The following is a 6576-nucleotide window of genomic DNA, read 5'->3' as shown; positions in this document are numbered from 1 at the left end:
GCCATTAAGCATGAAATGGCAAGATCGCTCACTAGATGATCGTTGTGAAAATCATCGACCTCATAGTCGATAGGTCGCAAAGAACCGCGATATTGCACCAGATATAGAGGACAGAAGACATGCCACCTGAGGTACGTGTCACGCTATAAGTGCAACAACGTAGAAGGAGATGTAGACTGGTGGTGGGGGATGGATCTTTTACAGAGAAACATTAGTGGTTGACCATTTGTCAAGTGTTCGTCAGGATCATTCAAATTACTCTTGATGTTGCTGCTTACTAAGGCTGCTGACCCCCATTTCGACGTCTAAAAAGGTGGTCTTAAAAAGCGCGAATGTGTTTGTGTTACTTCTTAATGCAAGAGTAGGTGTCCAAGTAGCAGATGCAAGAGTGTTATAGCCAGAAGTCCTCACCACCAACCAACGTCTTTAGCATTTTTAGCGGTTTTGTAAATTTGAGGCTTGGATGTCTGCATGGGAGAGTAAAAGCTGAGCGGAATGGTTCTGCATAAATACGAACAACAGCAAATTGTAAACAATAAGCTTCAAAGAGCAGCAAATTGTTGTTTTTTGCCGTATTCAGGAGCTTAACAAAGCCACCTGCATGAAGATATTTTACTGGTCCATGATGCTTATGACACTCACATGTCTGCTGCTCGAACGCGTGCTTCAGACGATGAACTGGCACCAACATGCATTCGCGTTTACCTTGACGACCATTCTAGACTTCGAAACGGAAGTCAACAGCTGCCGTAAACAGAAGCAGCATCAGAAATATGGGCGGTTGTGGTTTACACTTGGCTAATAGTCAGCTACTAACGCTTCTGCATAAAGCCCCATCTACCACTACCAGCTCGCATCGCCTTCCACGTCTTCGCACATATCACTTGGCACATGCACCTCGGGTGACTTAACTTCCTTCCCCCACATCTGGAGTAATATTACAGTTCTTCGTAACCTGTGAACAACGAGGTGAATAACTTCATTACGATCATCCTGCGAGCGACCTTGCCATTTCATGTTTAATGATATCAATGATGTCCCAATCACTGATACTACTTCATTCTGCACACATTCAGCCTCACCTCCGCAGCATTGGGATTACCTTATTAGTTCCCGTACTTGCCAGTGTTGTTGCAAGATCAGAAGTATAGAAGTACAGAAATGCATTTCTCTGAGTCGGAGGTGATGTCAAATATGTTTGCAGTTCCTCTGCCTCTTGCGGTGTTTTTGAAATCTGCTGCCAGCGAAGGTATCAGAACATGTTATGGCTATGTTACACTTTGCGATCGTTCCCGATTTTACACTTGTCAGCCTGTGATCAAACATCCTAGACTTTCTTTCAACTCCCACCGACTTCAGCTATTACTGTGTATCTTGATTTTTATAACTTTTTTGTCACCTTGGCCAGTAGTCGCTTCTGATTCCTCCTCTTTACTAAGACTCATCTGTGATACCATTCATAGCATCCTATACCTCTATGATCTCATCGTAGGTCTCAGTAAGCAAAACGTCAGAGCAGTATTTCCTTCCACGCATAATGACTTCTATGCTCAATGTCAAAGCACACTTCGCATTAAGCAAACCTGCTTCCGGGAGAAATTCTTCGTGCTAGGTGGAGTCCATACACATCAATGAGCGTATCAATGCCTATCAACAATTCACTCGACAATTAGGGACGTTGGCACTGCAGTAGTTTGTTAGTCAGTGTGCTTACGCTTACATGGAAGCATCAGCAGTTGAATAATGGATGGATTTGAACTCAGCACTTTATGACGTCATTTTGCGCAGTAAGTAATTCAGGCACAACCAGAGATGAGTGACAAAATCAGATGCTAATAAATGGCACCCTCAGTCACTAAACAGTAAGACATTTGAAATATGTCTTCAAAGTCTCCAAGACGATTGGTCTTACTTCTTTACGTGAGTGACCATTTTAACCGAAGTGACCTTGATGTTAGACCCACGTAACAGTGGCCATTCCTTCCTGCAAACGAACTTCCAAGTAGTGAAATGCCTGATCCTGGTTGTAGACACTTGATAGAAGCATAACCAGCCTGCGGGAAATGGAAGTTGGCGGAGAGAAGAAATCTTTCGTGGAGACCTTGAACACAGTGCAATCTTTTGTGATCAGGGGCTGTTGTAGATACTTCATAGCTCAGGTGTTGATGAATGACTAGGGAATGTGCTGATAAAGGCAGTAGAAATGATTCACCACCACCTTTCTGCAAATACATGACATCTTGACTTGTATCTCCGACAAATCCGTTTGATGGATTGCTAGCCACGGACTACATTCTAGGCGGTTCATTTTCTGGGTGACGTTTGGTTCTGTACAACGCATTCTATCGGGTTCGTTGAGTGCTTGACCAACATCAAAATTCACTTTAATGAGTTGCATCAGATGCGATGCCTCCTTATTTCTCCAGTTCTCAACACACCTTCTGCTTCATTTAACTCTTTTATCCGCACATTTTTTTTCTCCCTATCTCATTTTTAGACCTACTTATGCGATATCTTCTGTGCACTTAGGTGCGCCTTAGCAGTTAAAGTTGTTAGCTGTAAGGAGGAAGAAGAAGTAGAGAAACTGAAGGAACGCACACCTCTTGCCTCTTAGCCTTCATTTCGCAATCAGACCTTCATTTTATTCTGTAGATCATTCATTCGTCATCCACCCGACTTCTTTAGAGGTATCACCACAGCACAGCCCCTTCTCATCGGGTCGGAGATGAGGGCTGATTAGACAAAGAAACACTAACTGATCACCAGCCGGTCTATAGTCAATCACATACATACCTATATACAAGGTCTGTTAATCAAGCACACAATGAGGCATAGGAGTGATGACTGAAGGAAGAAATCGAGAACTTAGTATTGTAGCAAATTATTAGTCAGCTTACTTTGTGCAGAGCATGTTCACTACCATAGCCTTAGAAAAAATTGGCCATACCAGCCGAAACAACCAGTCTCTCTTGTTTGCCGTCATTTGTCATTACTATTGCCCCGTTTTTATCAAATGTTAATGATCACTGTACCCTCCCTTACCGCTTCTACATAACTTATAGAAATAAACTGCATTAAGACAATTTGTAAGGTAATGGTGATCACCATGAGCCTCCTGGAAAAAAGATTTTGAGACTTTCAAACGTAGGTCAGCATCAGTTGCAAACAGGAGCAGCAGCCTGTGCTATCCTAACCAACATTTGATGATAAGTCAACTACCAGTATGCCTGTACACAAGCTCCGTTTACTGACAGGCCACGTGTTCTTCCTCCTCGTCCCAGATTCTACGTGGCACATGGGAGTCAAATGGTTTGTCCTCCGCCATACTCATCTGGTGTAACATCACCGTTCCTTTTAACTTATCAACAATGAGGTTGATAGGGCTAAAAATGCCCAAATGGCGTGCATTCTTGATATTCCATGGCTATATATGACATGGATATTTCGACCACTATTGCTTGGCAGTAGAACATTGTGCTTCAATCCACACAGATTCAATTGTACGCTCGCTGAAATAGGATTACCTCTCAAGTCACCACATTATGATGTGTGAACAAGTGAGGAGAAATAGTAAGATTGCTCCCGATGTGGCCACTGTTTTATTTCCCTAACCAACCTTGCGGCGTAATGTTTGAAAGGACCTCTGGAGTTGAATTGAATGCATAAGGTAGACAATAAGCCATAGTCGAGAGGCCATCTATTCGAAACGCGCCCGGCTTTTGCCAATGTATAGAGATGTAGACGTGCGTGCATTGTAAACCGACCTTGGATACGGTTGTCTGTCTGATTGTCTAATAGTCGATCGGCTCGTGATCATTCTTCTGGTTTGTTGCTATTACCTTTCATTTACATTTGCAAGAGACGTAAATGTTCATTGGCGCAACCACTTGCCCATGGCGCGAAGTAGAGGTGTGGAAAGTCAGCATGATAATTGGGCAATAGGTTAGCCATTGAACTGGCTCGGATAGGAAAAACCACATTTCCGAGAGGTGTAATGAAAACGTTAGTTTAATTGTTTTCCATGTCTTCTTTTATTAAATTTGAAAGGCACGCATTTGACTCTCATCTCTAAAGGGGAAAGCGGGACATCGTTTTATACTGAAAGGAATGAATTCACAAGTTGTCGGTAAATCTTAATCAAGTAGGGGCTAGCTTACGTGGTTGCTTGCAGCTCCCTTAATCCCATTCCAAGCACCTTAAAATATTTCATATCATCTCTGCTGGGTTTAGAGCCAAATGTGTGCTAGGAGACATGTGCGGCTGTTGTGGTCATGTTCTGGAATAAGAAATTACATTTTGCTTGCAATGTGTCGGCCAATTTGATGGGTGTTTTGCTCCTCACAGTGAAAGATATTATGAGCTGGCCTTCAAGGATCAATGGTAGTTGCACAAGCAGAAATACTGTACCATTATAAGAAATGAAATCAAAATGCATTGCCAATTAAAACTGAGTGAAGCGGAATGGTAAAGGCAAATGTGACTGTAGTAACCGATTACCAAGCCGCCTCTAGATTGGACATTACCTGTGAGTGAATGATGGCGGAATGCAGCGTTGGTTTTAATTTACAGCATCGTGGGCGGATTTCGACAGCTGACAAGGATTGTTCTAGACTGAATCAAGTTGAAATATGACGCCCCGATGCAGCGACACAGCCACAGCGTTACCGGATGCTCCATATCTTCTCGATTTTCAAAGTGTCACTGCAATTCATACGACCATAATTAAGTGGGAAAATTTTTATCTGGCATTTAAATGATATGAAGCCTCCCTACCAGGTGTCGGGCATATATACCATGTCAAAAAGCGCGTTTCCAATGCTCAGACTAAAACATTTACAAAGTGGTTTTGAGAGGCAGTTTGGACTAAAACCAGAACATGAAATGTGTTTCATGTGTAAAATGGACAATATCAACCTTCCTTTGGAAGGAATAATTTTGTTGTCAAAATAGCATAGCGCCACAGTTCTGTTGAATGTTTGCCTAATTAGGTAGCACTGGGTTGGCAAAAGTAGAACTTTAAACATTTATTAGTACTTAATAAATTCATTGATACTCATAAGCACAACACCATCACATTTTTCCTTTAATGTCAACAACTGAAGTGCTCATGTTAGCACCAAGTTTTAATAGGCCCAGACAAGGCGAGAAATAAGACGTGTAATGAAAAGAAGGGAAAGGAAAGCAAAAAGGGAGGAAATGAAGAAGAGGGAGGCGAGGTATGAATGGAAATTTGTGAAGGGTAGGGAAAGCGAAATGAAGTTCATCCTTAGAGAAGGTAGTTGACTGTCGACTCCACCAACTACACAACCTTCCTTGGGGTGCTGCAAGCCAAAGACAAACCATTCAGTAAAGGAGTAGGAGGATGAGGTCACTGCCAGATTGACACGAAAATGGCGTGCCTCGGATGCTATCCTGTCGGCGATGGGTGGAGGTGAGTGAAGGTAGGGATGTCGCTCGCAGAAGGCAAGTTGATCAAACTATTGGGTGCTTCTTGAACATCATCGCATTGCCACATCCATGAACATACGGTGCCACGATGTCCTCTTCTGTGTTGTTGAATATTGCCATTTCTTGGGCAAGGATCTTAGTAGCAGGAGTAACTCCTTTAAACCACCACTTCAACAATGCCTTGTCAGTGCTGCAGGCGGAGTTAATATACACTGTATCTGTAGCGCGTCGCATTTGTGTTTGGTATTGCAAGGTGATTTGTAGGGCACACTATCCCTCATCAATAAAACACTTACTCAAGTGCAACCCTTTCAAATACGGCCAACTAATGTTAATTACTGGCTCCGCTATGTAGTAAGGTAGTGGTCTCCATTAGCCTAGCACCGGGCTTTTCCAAACTTATCCCCCACATTTCTCATTAAGGTGGAAAACGTATAGACAAGCCTCATGGCTCCTATCCGTGCTTTCAGTATGTGTGAGAACCGGGATATCCTGGATTTCGTAAGTTAGAACCAAAAATTCCACTTTATCAGAGTATGCATACACTTGCTAGAGTCATCGATGAGTGAATTAGATGTTTTAAAACCTATCCAACTGCTAATGGGACATATTTTGAGGTCTCCCGACATTTAATAACTGGTCATAATCGCAAGGAATGATAAAGATAGTTTATAGACAAAGTTAAGATACCTGAATGTGAGTGGTAAACCAGCCTTATGTCCGATGCCTCTCAATGAAAGCTTCGAGAATGGAAGCCTACGTTCAAGCTCACTGCCTAAATACAGAGATGGCAGTGATGAGTGAAGCAAACACCTACTTAGTTCAAATCAACGGAAGCAAGAGAGCTGGGAACTTGTCAGAGACTTGGTAGATGTTAGTGGTAGGCTGCGCAGAATGCTAGAATAAAAGAGGTATTAGTGAAGAGATGTAGAACTGTGAAGGTGGAGAAGCAGTGTTAGCAGCGATTTCGCAGAAAAAAACATGTGGTAAAGATTGAAAGGCATAGAAGTGCAAACAACATGATGGAGGGGAGACAAGGGTCTAACGATTGCTCAGAAGTGATCAAAATGTTTGAAGAGAAATGAGAAAGTGTAATCAGTGAAGGCGATTTCGTTGTCGGCACTATCT

Source organism: Echinococcus granulosus (genome assembly GCF_000524195.1).
Source record: "Echinococcus granulosus chromosome Unknown EG_S00213, whole genome shotgun sequence".
In the NCBI taxonomy this organism is placed as follows: domain Eukaryota; kingdom Metazoa; phylum Platyhelminthes; class Cestoda; order Cyclophyllidea; family Taeniidae; genus Echinococcus; species Echinococcus granulosus.
The sequence above is the reverse complement of the archived record's forward strand: the minus strand, read 5'-3'. Positions refer to the sequence as shown.